The sequence below is a fragment of the Phyllobates terribilis genome, unplaced genomic scaffold (assembly GCF_046119375.1).
Source record: "Phyllobates terribilis strain yellow unplaced genomic scaffold, ASM4611937v1 Scaffold_29__1_contigs__length_15306474, whole genome shotgun sequence".
Classification (NCBI taxonomy): domain Eukaryota; kingdom Metazoa; phylum Chordata; class Amphibia; order Anura; family Dendrobatidae; genus Phyllobates; species Phyllobates terribilis.
Window position 1 is genome coordinate 3647564 of NW_027362789.1, and position 12334 is coordinate 3659897.

Below are 12334 nucleotides of genomic sequence, written 5' to 3' on the forward strand. Positions count from 1 at the left end.
TCGTACACGCGCGGCTCTGCTCCGTACACCTCGTACACGTGCGGCTCCGCTCCGTACACCTCGTACACGTGCGGCTCCGCTCCGTACACCTCGTACACGCGCGGCTCCGCTCCGTACACCTCGTACACACACGGCTCTGCTCCGTACACCTCGTACACACGCGGCTCTGTTCCGTACACCTCGTACACGCGCGGCTCTGCTCCGTACACCTCGTACATGCGCGGCTCCGCTCCGTACACCTCGTACACGCGCGGCTCCGCTCCGTACACCTCGTACACACGCGGCTCTGCTCCGTACACCTCGTACACACACGGCTCTGCTCCGTACGCCTCGTACACGCGCGGCTCCGCTCCGTACACCTCGTACACACGCGGCTCTGCTCCGTACACCTCGTACACACGCGGCTCCGCTCCGTACACCTCGTACACACGCAGCTCTGCTCCGTACACCTCGTACAAACGCGGCTCTGCTACATCCACACTGTAAACCCCTCCTGACCCCACACATAAACTTCAGCTCATCCAGCACCATGACAACCAGCACAGCAGAGTCCTGCATCCACTGAGGCCCCTGATCATGTGACCCCTGACTCCTCCCCTCCTGTGACCTCATCACAGCTCCTGTGCGCACAGAGCAGCCATATATGTGGTGGCGGCTCTGCAGGTGGAGGCGACATTACTAAAACCCTATGTGTCATATTTGTCTATACCTATGCCTATGGTAGATTTTTAGTCATATTTGTCTATATCTATGCCTATGGTAGATATATGTCTGTAACTATGCCTATGGTAGATATATGTCTGTACCTATGCCTATGGTAGATTTTTGTGCCTATGGTAGATTTTTAGTCATATTTGTCTGTAGCTATGCCTATGGTAAATTTTTGTGCCTATGGTAGATTTTTAGTCATATTTGTCTGTAGCTATGCCTATGGTAGATTTTTGTACCTATGCCTATGGTAGATTTTTAGTCATATTTGTCTATACCTATGGTAGATTTTTTAGTCATATTTGTCTGTACCTATGCCTATGGTAGATTTTTAGTCATATTTGTCTATACCTATGCCTATGGTAGATATATGTCTGTAACTATGCCTATGGTAGATTTTTAGTCATATTTGTCTGTAGCTATGCCTATGGTAGATTTTTAGTCATATTTGTCTATACCTATGCCTATGGTAGATTTTTAGTCATATTTGTCTGTAACTATGCCTATGGTAGATTTTTAGTCATATTTGTCTATGCCTATGGTAGATTTTTAGTCATATTTGTCTGTACCTATGCCTATGGTAGATTTTTAGTCATATTTGTCTGTACCTATGCCTATGGTAGATTTTTAGTCATATTTGTCTGTAGCTATGCCTATGGTAGATTTTTGTACCTATGCCTATGGTAGATTTTTTAGTCATATTTGTCTATACCTATAATGCAATTTTATTTATAATAGTTGATTTAAAAGGTAAAATACATAATTAAAGGAATAGTATGATATGATGATATTGCAAACACTTTTGTATATGTTATAATACAAAGGTTAAGTACATATATATATATATATATATATATATATATATATATATATATATATATATATATATATATATATATATATATATATATATATATACTCACTTCATCACCAAGGAGCTTTTAAACATCATCCGTCTGGAACATCAGAGAAGCAATTTCACCAAGACAGAGAAACCCCTGGAAGTCTTCACAACACTGCATGGGCCGGTACATACAACACTACACATCAGTGCAGGTATAACTTATGGCTTCTGTCTGTATCATGATTCCAGTGACTTTTATAAGGTTTAGACAATGGAAGCATAAAGCTGGTTAATGTTTATAAGTATGAGTCGTCGATAATACAGAATTGGCCAGGTTCTGTAATCTCGAGAAGTTTACCTATAAACATTGTTTTAGACAATAGATCTGTGTATTTCTTATGGAACATAATGGTAAGTGTACATACATTATCTGAATCAGTATTTTGGTTACAATAACACTATTTGTCAAAGCAAATATAACACTGGTCACTTGTGTACAAATCAGGATAATGAATCTTTGAAACACACAACTTCATAGACCATAGAACAATTAACATTGTCTTACTGCATTGACACCTAGCAAACACTTTGTGGATAGCATGCATCAAGGACAGTTCATGTGAAAGAACTACTTTATCAGTATCAGAGTATATCAATGAAATTATACTGCAGTATATTGCAATATATTCCACACTTGGTCCAATGACCACACTTTATCAAAGCATATAAACAATATGTTACAATATGTAGGCTAGAAGATGTCCATATTTTTATTAGCAATACATGTACCTATGCCTATGGTAGATTTTTTAGTCATATTTGTCTGCACCTATGTCTATGGTAGATTTTTGTACCTATGTCTATGATAGATTTTGTAGTCATATTTGTCTGTACCTATGCCTATGGTAGATTTTTGTGCCTATGGTAGATTTTTTAGTCATATTTGTCTGTAGCTATGCCTATGGTAGATTTTTGTACCTATGCCTATGGTAGATTGTTTAGTCATATTTGTCTGTAGCTATGCCTATGGTAGATTTTTGTACCTATGCCTATGGTAGATTTTTTAGTCATTTGTCTGTACCTATGCCTATGGTAGATTTTTGTGCCTATGGTAGATTTTTTAGTCATATTTGTCTGTAGCTATGCCTATGGTAGATTTTTGTACCTATGTCTATGATAGATTTTGTAGTCATATTTGTCTGTACCTATGCCTATGGTAGATTTTTGTACCTATGCCTATGGTAGATTTTTGTACCTATGCCTATGGTAGATTGTTTAGTCATATTTGTCTGTACCTATGCCTATAGTAGATTTTTTTTACCTATGCCTATGGTAGACCTTTTAGTCATATTTGTCTGTGCCTATGTGTATGGTAGATTGTTTAGTCATATTTGTCTGTAGCTATGCCTATGGTAGATTTTTGTACCTATGCCTATGGTAGACTTTTTAGTCATATTTGTCTGTACCTATGTCTATGATAGATTTTGTAGTCATATTTGTCTATACCTATGCCTATGGTAGATTTTTAGTCATATTTGTCTGTAGCTATGCCTATAGTAGATTTCTGTGCCTATGGTAGATTTTTTAGTCATATTTGTCTGTACCTATGTCTATGATAGATTTTGTAGTCATATTTGTCTGTACCTATGTCTATGATAGATTTTGTAGTCATATTTGTCTATACCTATGCCTATGGTAGATTGTTTAGTCATATTTGTCTGTACCTATGCCTATGGTAGATATGTCTGTAGCTATGCCTATGGTAGACTTTTTAGTCATATTTGTCTGTAGCTATGCCTATGGTAGATTTTTTTGTCATATTTGTCTATACCTATGCCTATGGTAGATTTTTAGTCATATTTGTCTGTACCTATGCCTATGGTAGACTTTTTAGTCATATTTGTCTGTAGCTATGCCTATAGTAGATTTTTGTGCCTATGGTAGATTTTTTAGTCATATTTGTCTGTACCTATGTCTATGATAGATTTTGTAGTCATATTTGTCTGTAGCTATGCCTATGGTAGATTTTTGTACCTATGCCTATGGTAGATTTTTTAGTCATATTTGTCTGTAGCTATGCCTATGGTAGATTTTTGTACCTATGGTAGATTTTTTAGTCATATTTGTCTGTACCTATGTCTATGATAGATTTTGTAGTCATATTTGTCTGTACCTATGCCTATGGTAGATTTTTGTACCTATGCCTATGGTAGATTTTTAGTCATATTTGTCTGTAGCTATGCCTATGGTAGATTTTTGTGCCTATGGTAGATTTTTAGTCATATTTGTCTGTACCTATGTCTATGATAGATTTTGTAGTCATATTTGTCTGTACTTATGCCTATGGTAGATTTTTAGTCATATTTGTCTGTAGCTATGCCTATGGTAGATTTTTGTGCCTATGGTAGATTTTTTAGTCATATTTGTCTGTACCTATGTCTATGATAGATTTTGTAGTCATATTTGTCTGTACCTATGCCTATGGTAGATTTTTTAGTCATATTTGTCTGTAGCTATGCCTATGGTAGATTTTTGTGCCTATGGTAGATTTTTAGTCATATTTGTCTGTAGCTATGCCTATGGTAGATTTTTGTACCTATGCCTATGGTAGATTTTTTAGTCATATTTGTCTGTACCTATGCCTATAGTAGATTTTTGTGCCTATGGTAGATTTTTTAGTCATATTTGTCTGTACCTATGTCTATGGTAGATTTTTGTACCTATGCCTATGGTAGATTTTTTAGTCATATTTGTCTGTAGCTATGCCTATGGTAGATTTTTGTGCCTATGGTAGATTTTTTAGTCATATTTGTCTGTAGCTATGCCTATGGTAGATTTTTGTGCCTATGGTAGATTTTTTAGTCATATTTGTCTGTACCTATGCCTATGGTAGATTTTTTACAGTTACAACTCGCTTCTCTGTGTTCCTGAGCTGAGAGAGGCAGGGGGATGTTTTGAGAGTGAGATAAGGCTGGAAGCTAATTTTAACCGGTTCCCGACCGCCCACTGTAGATAAACGTCGGCGCTTGCCGGGCTCTGTGCAGCGCCGACGTTTAAAAACGGTGGGTGGTCTCGCAGTGCTCAGGACCCCCAGGGTCCTGCAAGCACTGCGATTCCGGTGCAGAGCGTTAGCTCTGACAGGGTACATCATCGGGACCTGATTAGATCAGGTCCCAGTGATGTTAACCCTTTGCTGTCTGCTATATGCTGTGATTTATAGTGATCACGGCATATAGGAGACAGCAGGAAGAGAGGGGGTCGTCTTACTTACCTCCGAAGACCTCCGTTTCGTTTGAGGACCTGTGGTTGCTATGGCAGCTGGAGGTCACATGACCGCCTCCAGCTCTGCCATATATGGTGTCCTTCCTGTCTGACTTCAGCCTGTATGTAGCTGAAGTCAGACAGGAGACTCTGACTGAAACAGTCAGTGAAGATCTCATATAATGTAATATATGTGTATTACATTACATGAGATCAGTGATCAGAAAAATAAAAATTAATGTCCCATACAGGGACTAAGTAAAAATGTAAAAAAAAGTAAAAAAAAAGTTTTTAAACTATTAAAAAAAAAAATCACAAAATAAATAAAAATAAATAAATAAAATATTAAACCAATAAATCCGTAAATTATTACAAAACCAAAAAAAGTACACATATTTGGTATCGCTGCGTCCGAAACAACCCGAGCTATAAAACTGTCACACTAATTAACTCCTTCTGTGCACACCGTAATAAAAATAAATAAAAAACGGAGCAAAAAAATATGCTTTTTCATCATATCGCCAAACAAAAAGTGGAAAAAAATGCGATCAAAAAGCAGAATAGAAATAAAAATGGTACCACTGAAAACGTCATCTTGTTCCGCAAAAAAAAGCCGCCATACAGCTCCATCAGCCAAAAAATAAAAAAGTTATAGCGCTCAGAATAAAGCAATGCAAAAAAAATATTTTTTTTTCTATAAAATTGTTTTATTGTGTAAAAGCACCAAAACATAAAAAAAATACAGTAAGTGTAGTATCGCTGTAAACGTACTGACCCGAAGAATAACGCTGCCTGATCACTTTTACCACACGCAGAACGGCATAAAAAAAAACTCAAAAAACAATTCCTGAAGTGTTTGTTTTTGTTAACTTTACCTCCCAAAAAACGGAATAGAAAGCGATCAAAAAATGTCACGTGCCCAAAAATGGTTCCAATAAAAATTTCAACTCGTCCCGCAAAAAACAAGCCATTACATGACTCTATCGGCCGAAATATGGAAAAATTATAGCTCTCAAAATATGGTGATGCAAAAACTAGATTTTGCAAAAAAAGCGTATTTTAGTGTGTGACAGCTGTCAGTCATAAAAACCCGATATAAATCTGGTATCTCTGTAATCGCACCGACCCGAAGAATAAAGTAATCTAATCAGTTATATCACACTAGGAACGGCATAAAAAATAAATAAAACAAATATTATTCACCTGCTACTGATTTGTTTATTATGTCTCCCAAAGATCCCACTAAGGCTCTGCTCACATTTATCCTGTGCTCTGCGCTGAGCACTTACGCCAGAGTTTCCGTGTAAATCTCTGAAATACGTGATTCAGCCAGAACCCATGATGGAAGATTCCCTGTAATGAGGCAGATATAGGCCACTGTGGATGCCGTCTAGCCTGGGATCCCACGGTGTCATTTGTTTTAGGCGTGCATAAAAGTGCGGTTGGCCACAGTTTTGTGCACTTCTGAAAAAAAGGACACCACTAAACAGAGGCCAGACGGAGTCCAGAGTAACTCTGCTGCCTCATTACAGTGAATGGATCCTGCAGGGGTTTCATCTGAATTACATCACTTGGAAAATTAGATGGAAACCCCGATGTAAGTGCTCAGCCTAGAGCGCCGGATAAATGTTACGTAAAATGTTCCCAATAAAAGCTTCAACTCAGTCCTCAAAAAAAGCTAGTCCCCACTCAGGTCCATCATCTGTTAAAAATATAAGGGACTTCCAAGTTACTGGTAGCAGAAAGGCTCTGGAAAAGCAAAATGGTCCTTGCCCCCCAAAAGAAATTCAGAAAATTTTGTGCTCCCAAATCCAAATGCCTATTCTACAATAATTTGTTCTCCAATTGTCAAATAGCGCTCCTTCCCACTCAAATCTCACCGTATGGCTAAGTGGTACGATACAGCCACATATGGGGTATTGACACTTTTAGAAGAAATTGTGTGACACATTTCGGCACCATTTTTACCCATTGCCCTGTGTGAAAATGTAAAATCTGAGGGTAAAACATTTTTTTGTGGTAAAAATATAATTATGCTTTTTTCACTGCCCAATGGTATAAATTTAAAAATTAAAAAATGCTCACTACTTCCCTAGATGAATTCCTTGAGAGGTGTAGTTTACAAAATGGGGTCACTTGTGGGGGTTTCTGCTGTTTTGGCATGTCAGCGACTCTTCAAATGTGACATGGTGTCTGCTGCCTATCCCAGCCAACATAGCGCTTCTTTCTCTTCCGAACCCTGCCGTACACCAAAGCAGTGGTTTTCCCCCACATATGGGGTATCGGCGTACTCAGGAGAAATTGTACAACAAATTTCATGGTGCATTTTATCCTGTTACCCTTATGATAATGCAAAATTAGGGAATGAAAAACATTTTTTATGGGAAAAATGTGAAAATTTTATTTTTACGGCTCAATATTATAAACTTCTGTGAAGCAGCTGGGGGTGCAAGGTGCTCACCACACATCTAGATAAGTTCCCTAAGGGGTCTAGTTTCCAAAATGGTGTCACTTGTGGGGGGTTTCCACTGTTTAGGCACATCAGGAGCTCTCCAAACGCAACATGGCGTCCGCTAATTATTCAAACAAATTTTACATTCAAAAAGTCAAATGGCGCTCCTTCCCTTTCAAACCCTGGCATGTGCCCAAACAGTAATTTGCCTCCACATATGGGGTATCGGCGTGTTCAGGAGAAATTGCACAACAAATTTCATGGTGCAATTTATCCTGTTACCCTTATGATAATACAAAATTAGGGAATGAAAAACATTTTTTGAGGGAAAAATGTGAAAATTTTATTTTTACGGCTCAATATTATAAACTTCTGTGAAGCAGCTGGGGGTGCAAGGTGCTCACCACACATCTAGATAAGTTCCCTAAGGGGTCTAGTTTCCAAAATGGTGGCACTTGTGGGGGGTTTCCACTGTTTAGGCACATTAGGGGCTCCCCAAATGTGACATGGCGTCCGCTAATTATTCAAACAAATTTTACATTCAAAAAGTCAAATGGCGCTCCTTCCCTTTCAAACCCTGCCATGTGCCCAAACAGTAATTTGCCTCCACATATGGGGTATCAGCGTGTTCAGGAGAAATTGCATAACAAATTTCATGGTGCAATTTATCCTATTACCCTTATGATAATGCAAAATTAAGGGATGAAAAACGGTTTTGTGGGAAAAATGTGAAAATTTTATTTTTACAGCTCAATATTATAAACTTCTGTGAAGCACCTTGGGGTTCAAGGTGCTCACCACACATCTAGATAAGTTCCCTAAGGGGTCTAGTTTCCAAAATGGTGTCACTTGTGGGGGGTTTCCACTGCTTAGGCACATCAGGAGCTCTCCAAACGCAACATGGCGTCCGCTAATTATTCAGACAAATTTTATATTCAAAAAGTCTAATGGCGCTCCTTCCCTTCCGAACCCTGCCGTGCGCCCAAACAGTGGTTTTCCCTCACATATTGGGTATCAGCACGCTCAAGAGAAATTGCACAAAAAAATTTGGGGTCCATTTTTTCATGTTACCCCTGTGAAAATAAAAAAATTGGGTCTAAAGTAACATTTTTGTGAAAAAAGTTAAATGTTAATTTTTTTCTTCCACATTCCAAAAATTCCTGTGAAGCACCTGAAGGGTTAATAAAGTTCTTGAATGTGGTTTTGAGCACCTTGAGGGGTGCAGTTTTTAGAATGGTGTCACTTTTGGGTATTTTCTGTCATAAAGACCCCTCAAAGTGACTTCAAATATGATGTGGTCCCTAAAAAAATGTTTTTGTAAATTTTGTTGGAAAAATGAGAAATCGCTGGTCAACTTTTAACCCTTATAGCTCCCTAACAAAAAAAAAATTGGGTTCCAAAATTGTGCTGATGTAAAGTAGACATGTGGGAAATGTTATTTATTAACTATTTTGTGTGACATATCTCTCTGATTTAAGGGCATGAAAATTCAAAGTTTGAAAATTGCAAAATTTTCAAAATTTTCGCCAAATTTCCGATTTTTTCACAAATAAACGCAAGTGATATCGAAGAAATTTTACCACTATCATGAAGTACCATATGTCACGAAAAAACAATCTCAGAATCAGGGGAATACGTTGAAGCGTTCCAGGGTAATTACTTCATAAACTGGCAGTGGTCAGAATTGAAAAAATTGGCCTGGTCACGAAGGCAAAAACAGGCTCTGGCGCGAAGTGGTTAATATTGTCTACCTTGAGATAGTTTATAAACCCTCCTCTCACACATCCAGGACCCTAGCAACCACAGAATGCAGAGTAAGTGGACATGCTAGCTGGGGCATATCTTACAGAAGTCAAGCTGCAACACCAGGCTCTCCCATCATCACTTTGGCAAGTATTACGAATAACAGTTTTAAGCTCCGTTTTTTTATTGGAATAAGTTCATATTAGTGACAGAAAGTTACTTTCCCAGTTTCATCAAGATCTTTTTAGGGATTCAGTCTTTTTGTGCCGCCATATTCTTTCATACCTATGCCTAGTGTGTTATCATGGTTGGAAACTGAATAACAGTTTTAAGCTCCGTTTTTTTTATTGGAATAAGTTCATATTAGTACAACAAGGTTATTTTTCCAGTTTCATCAAGATCTTTTTAGGGATTCAGTCTTTATTTGAATTATAAAGTTGCTATATAGGAATGTATGGGTGTTCAACTTTCTTCCCAAAATAATCTCTGCTAATGGTAACCAGATCTTCCATCTAAATATAGCACAGTAAATGTTATCTGTCCTCGATCTAGCTTGCCATATAATAAATGGCTCCATACAATGTAGCTGCCCCTGCTGAAGTCAAGTTTTCACTTCCAGGATGGATGATAATTCTTCGGTTTGGGTTTGTTGGGGATAAAACTTGGAGTACTGTACTGGTAGCTGCAAACGTTGGACCTCTGCACGGTCTGTCAAATTTTCTTCACGCCACCAGTAGGAAAGTGCTTTAAGCCGGCATGGTTGTTGACCTTACCATACTCACCCTACTGTCTTATACGTTGTCTATTACTATTTACAGTTAAAATGTAGGAATATACAGTATCATAACTGTTATCTAAAGTGCTTCTATTTTAAAGGATATACCTTGTTACTGTCTCATACAAAGTATTTGTGGATATGGTGTAAAAGTTACCAACTTTTATGACATTTCAGAGGATACAATTTCACTAATTTGGAGCAAAGGTCCACTGGACAACCATGCTACATAGGATATTTCTCTTCAGTATGCTTACATTCAAGAACTAACAAAAAGGTAGTATGAAGTTTTGTGTGATTTATGGCTTAGCTTCTTTTGATACTAATCTTTAGTGTACATTTACTTAAATTTTAAAATTGCTTTTCATTTCAGACTAAATTTTATTTTATTGAATCAGCTTTGGCTTCAAGTAGTTTTGAATAATTTAAGATTTTTAATTTTGCATTAAATAATTAAATTAAAATATATAAATATTTTTATTTAAAGAGGAACTATCAATTGTTTTAAATTAATATTTTTATTATATAAAAAAATTTGAATAGGTCTTTAATATTATTTTTTTTAGTTTTTGTAACTTTTCCTACACTAAACTGTTCCTAAGGCTATGTTCACACGCTGCGTTTTTTGCTGCGTTTTTTCTCCTGCGTTTTTTTATGCTAATTTAAAGCATCAAAGTATAGTACCAGCAAAGTCTATGAGATTTGCAGAATTGCTGTTCACACGCTTGTTCTTTTTTACCTGCATTTCTTGTTTATTAGCTGCTTTTTTCAAAGAATGAACATGTCAATTCTCTGCTGCGTTTTTTGCTGCTTTGCTCCATAGGAAGCAATGATAAGGCAAAAAACGCAGCAAACCAACATTTTGCAAGCAGGTCAAAAGTTCATGGTTTTTCCTACGATTTTTGCTACTACCTAATTAGCATAAAAAACGCAGCAAAACGCACCATGTGAACTTAGCCTAAATCACTCAGTTGCAAAAACGCAACCGACTGTCCCTTGCTAAGCTATCCTCCTAAACCGTTTTCACATTGAAGACGCTTTAGTAGAATGAATGCGCGTGCACGCGTGTCCCCGGGCATCACATGAGTGCTTAGCTCGCTTCTCATGGGAAGCGAGCCAGCGCTCAGCTGTACTGAATGCATGGCAGCTGTGCCATCCCAGGCACGGCGCCATGTAATCTACTGCGCTGCAACCCCGAGAAACATCTCCCGAGGCTTCAGCGTATATATGCTCTATATACAGACCGATACTGCCTGCGCAGCATCGCTCTGTATACCGCGATGTGCGGGCACGCCGGCGAGGACGCGCACACGCCATCAGCCGGCGTGCACGTGCATCCCGGCATTTGTTCAGTTGCGGGACGGCCCAGAAGAGGAGCTTCGTGGGCCGACAGGAGGGTAATTAAGAAGTTTTTTATTTTTAAACCGGTCCAAATGGGTTCAGGGGGGAGGGGGGACCCCAAAAAAAAAAAAAAAAGAAAAAAAAGGTAAATGATAGTTAATCTTTAAATGACTTCTTGTTTAGGTTTTTATATTGTTTGAATTTTTGTATCTTTTTTTCATAATTAAAAAAAAAAAGTTCTTTAAAGGAATTTTGAACAATGGGCATCAAATCTTTAGTAAAGAAAAATAAAAGAGAATCTACAGTACCAGAGAATAAAGAAATACAAGGAACCCCAGGCAAAAATAAGGATGTGACAAAATTAAGTTCAGAACAAACAGTTTCAGAGACAACTAATTCACATTCAACATCAAGATTTTTAGCATTGTATCTTCCATTTCACAATAAGAAGAAACCAAAAAGTGGTGGAAATGTAAAGAAATGTATATGCACTGAAGACTTATTGAAAGCTGCTACTAGACTGTTTGAAAGAAGTCCAAACACTGAAGTGAATTCAAGCGTTAGTAGTGTGAGCTTCTGGTGCAAGCTTGGCGAAGAAGTAGCGCCAAAAACCAAAACACACAGAAAAAAACTTATCCAAAATTATAGCTTAGCATGTAGAAACCTCTGGGACACAGATTTCAACTTTAGAGAATGTATTATGAAAGTCACCAACAAAGAAAAATGTGAAAAACAAGGAATCCCACGGCAACCTCTTTTTTCTCGAACTATCAGTGAACAAAGTCTGCCTACATTAAAAGTACAAAAACCAGAACTGGAGAATGAAATGAAGAAGGATTATGATGACAGTGCTCTTGGTAAATACAACAAGATTGAAGCAGTGTCTGATGACATGGAATCATTCACTGGAGACAACAGTTACTGTTCAGAGAAAGGGCTACATGAAAGTAATTCAACTGGTAAGGATGAATTTGTGATTTATGAGCCCAAAAATATTACCAATAACAATGTTTACACAAAAATACTGACAAAATAACACCAACTGAAGCATTTGAGATTCTGAAGAAAGGTGATAAGTGTAGGGTGACCAATTTGCCACCACTTAATCCACAGCATGGTGATGTTTTACTTTTACAAAGAAGGAAAAGCAAGGGATTGCATAGCAGACCAATTGCAGTTTGATTACATCTCCAGGAACAAGTATACCTTT

At 37.8% G+C, this 12334-nt stretch overlaps 1 protein-coding gene across 1 annotated transcript in view; it reads left to right on the top strand.

The window, feature by feature from the left end:
• The first annotated feature begins 608 nt into the window (after positions 1-608).
• LOC141178587 (uncharacterized) overlaps positions 609-12334 on the top strand; it is a 648943-nt gene continuing 637217 nt past the window's right edge. The window contains exon 1 of the mRNA XM_073660466.1: positions 609-669. The gene's annotated coding sequence lies outside the window, so the exon portion shown is untranslated. The remainder of the gene's footprint in view (positions 670-12334) is intronic.